Source organism: Theobroma cacao, chromosome 7, assembly GCF_000208745.1.
Source record: "Theobroma cacao cultivar B97-61/B2 chromosome 7, Criollo_cocoa_genome_V2, whole genome shotgun sequence".
Lineage (NCBI taxonomy): Eukaryota > Viridiplantae > Streptophyta > Magnoliopsida > Malvales > Malvaceae > Theobroma > Theobroma cacao.
In genome coordinates, this window is record NC_030856.1 from 12,505,676 (window position 1) to 12,509,564 (window position 3,889).

Below are 3,889 nucleotides of genomic sequence, written 5' to 3' on the forward strand. Positions count from 1 at the left end.
ACGAGTTGAGGTGGAATATTTTTGTCTATATGAATGCATTGAGGTTTTCCATGATCGTTGTTTCTCAACCTTTAATGCGAATCTGATGACATCAATTAAGTTTTAGTATGATTGTAATTGAACAACATCTGCAATTTCAACATTAAGACCTCTAAGATAACAAGTTTTAGTTTGCCCTTCAAGTTCATGGACATCGCACTTCATATGAAATTGTTTAAACTCCATTATATATTCTTCCACCGACATTGTTTCCTATCGATAATGCTCAAAAAGGAACTTACATTTGAGTTCTCGACGCATGTTATCCCATGTTTTGATTTTATTGCAACCTTCTTTTTCTCGTTGTCATTTAAGATTTTCCCACCAAATAAAGGCGTGCCTCTACAATTAATTGCAACAAGTTTCACATGTTTTTCATCAAGAATATCTTTGAGCTCAAAAACTCTTTCCATTATGCAAAGCCCGTCAAGGAAGTCATTAGGGTGAAGTCTTCCTTCAAACTCAAGAATATTGACTTTGATTCCCAAATCTCTAGTAACAGTAGTTTTCAGGCGACAAATAGGTATTTCTTCATCAAAAAATAAATTTTGATGGAAAGGGTTGGTATCATCCTCTTCATCACTAGAGCTTTTGTTATTGATTTTAGCAACATCATGACTTGTGAGTTTCTCTTGTAATTCTTGAATTTGGCAACGTAGTTCTTGAATCTCGATCTCATGATCATTTATTTGATGATTTAGACGTCTTGGCAGCATTTTGTTGACTCAACAAGAAGAGTCGAAGCCAACAATGACAAAAACCTAAACTACGCAGTGAGTAATGATCTTCCCACTTTGATACTAAACTAACGTCGAGGTATTGTGAAGACACTTAGGTTTTGTGACAGACACCAATTATGGTGAGGTTAGAAACCCCACTAAAGTGAATCACCAATCTTGGCAAGGTTGAGAATTCCACTAAGGTGAAAAAATAGCCAAAATCCCACTTTAGTTAGCCAAGCTATAGTTATTAGAATCTCTTGCTCTTCTGAAAAGAGTCTAAAGAAATAAACACTCTTACTTAAGAAAATATTATTTATTTATTCTCAACTTGAATGTCTTATAACTAAGCCTAAGAGTCCTATTTATAATATTATAGGTGCACGTCACTAATAAAACTCTATTTCTAGTTGTCTAATATAATTAGAGTAGTTAAAAAGAAATTTAAATAAAATAAGTATTCTATTCCTAAATAGATCATGACTAGCCTAATAACATGATAATTCTTAAAGTATTAAAAATCCTAATAAAATTAAGAAAAAAATCTCAATCTAAAAATAATAAAGAAAATAAAATCCTAAACTAGTTAAAATTAGAAAATCTAAATCAATTATAATAGAATTCTAAATGCTCCTGTATCACTAGTGTACGTAATTTTTATAGTTATATTTTATTTATAATGCATCTAAAAATTTATATAGTGAAGTCAAATCTACAAAAATGTTCTAAAAACCATAAAAAAATGTTATTAAAAATATTTTTAGCAACACATTTTGAAAATGTGTTATCTTAAATCAATATTGTTGTAATGTTTTACTAATTAGCAAAGTTAAAATTGCATTAGCTTGGAAATTTTAATTTGCTGCTTATGTTTTTCTTTAAAGTTAAAGCAATACTTGATTTGTAGGCCCGTCCTAAAGTTGCTTCATCTCAATATAAGATGATTCACAATTATCATAAGTTAGACTTTCTTTTTGGAAAGGGTTGAACTAGTGGAAGTCTTGCAGCAGGTCCAAGAGAAATGCAACCTTGTTGGAAAATGGAGAAAGGTTTTATAAATGCTGCTATCCTTGAGTTATTTGAGGATGAGATGAATCACTTGGATGATCATGTCGGTTCTGAAACTCATCAACATGATCAAACTCATGAAAAGGCCTCACCATGTCCTAAGCCATCATCTTTATGCAAGCCAAAAAGGAAGAAAAGCACTTGACTTTGTGAGCAATGAATTGAAGTCTATTAAAACTAGCATAGAAGCAACTGCAGTAGCTCGAGTGAGGTAATCCTAGACATTATACAAAAGAACATTTTGTATGAAGAGATAATGAAAATTGGTGGCATCAGTGATGAATGTGTGATAAAGATCTATCAAGGTCTTTCTCAAGATACGAATTCAGCTTGCACATACCTTGCTTGCCAAAAGAAAAAAGTTAACTTTAGAGCTATCCTTTTTGCTAGTTAATTGACTTTTAGTTAGCTTATCCACGACAATAAGTTGTACATAGTGAAGCATTAGTGCGCAGATAGAATAAGGTTTTGGCAAATGGTCTAAACAAGCTGAAACTATCCTCACAGAAATCAAGTTTTATATTTTGGTGTTCGATAACAAAAAATTGATGAAAGTGTGGTTAAAGTGTTGTCAAGCTTCACCATCAATAGGGTGTCTAAGCACTTCATCCTTATTTTGATTATGGGTGTGCCATATTGTCAAGCCCAGCTCTATTATATACTTGCCATGTCATTCATGTACTTGATAGCATGTCTGCATACTAGGATGCCTCGAAAAATCGTTAAAAATCGGTATCGTACCTAGTGGTACAATTAAGTCGATTAAAGCCTCGAACTAGTCCAAATAGAGATTTTAGAATGTATTTGAGAGTTATTGAACCTTAGAATGTCTTAAAATGCTGATTTGGAGTTCGAGAATTAATTTGGAATCTAATCGAGAATTTTTATAACGTAAGGGCAAAATGGTCATTTTGCCACCCGAGAGAAAAATTGGAATGTTAGACAAGATTTTTGACCAAGTTTGACTAATTGGAGCATAATTTGAATTTAAGAAGTGAAAATTTTCAATTTCGACATTTTTTCGAGCTAAGGGCAAACCGGTCATTCTATGTGTCCATGAGGACGTAATTGGAATTTTTAAAATTTTACACCACCGTGACACTTGTCAAGCCCATGAATTTCACCTATTATCATTTTTATTCTTTGGATAATTAAGGTATTATATGTGGTGGTAAGAAAATGCTTAATAGTTAAGTTTTAACCATGAACCATTTACACGTAGACACGTGTCAAGCTTTAATTCTTTTATAATTTTCCTTATAAACCAACATAAACCTCTCCCAATTCTTCTTTCATTGCCGTGCAAGCCAAAGAAAAGGGGGGAAAGAATAGAAACAACCCTTGAGGAAGAAAATTCAAGAGAAATTCATCGGTTACCGAAAAACGAAGCGATCTAAGGTAAGATTTCACGATTTTAGCTTAAGATTCACCTCTCCCATGCTTTCCTTTTCATTTTCTATGGTTGAAACCCAAACTTTCATGAAGGAAGTCATGTTGGCCGAATCAAGGGGGTGAAGTTTTGATGATGGTTTTTGTTAGATTTCATAATATCTAGGTGTATTTAGTGGTTTTGTAATATTTGGTATGAAAAACAAGCAAGAAAACCACATGTCCTTCACTAAACCCTCCTTGGCCGAATTTAATAGGGGAAATATTGATGATCAATTTTGTTATATTTCATATTATTTAGCTCGTATTTGATGATTTATGATGTCGAATATCGACAATTGTTATCGAAAAGTATAGTGCCTTTAGTAAACGACTTGAACGACACCGAGAAAATCATGGTAAATGGACTTGAATTTGATTTCTAATGATATATATAGACTTATTGGACTGTGTTGACACTGATTAGCACGTTAGTTCGGAATTGGAATGAGTTTCGGATGTGATCATTTAAGTCACAATCAAGTTTATTGAGGTACTTTGGGTGTATTTGGAGTACCGAAAGTGCAATGAATCTATTTGGAGTTTAATAAGATGTTTTGGCTAATTAAACAGTGTAGAGTGCGAGTTAGGTCAAATACCATTTCAGTCCAATAACAATTGAACCTACGTAGAAC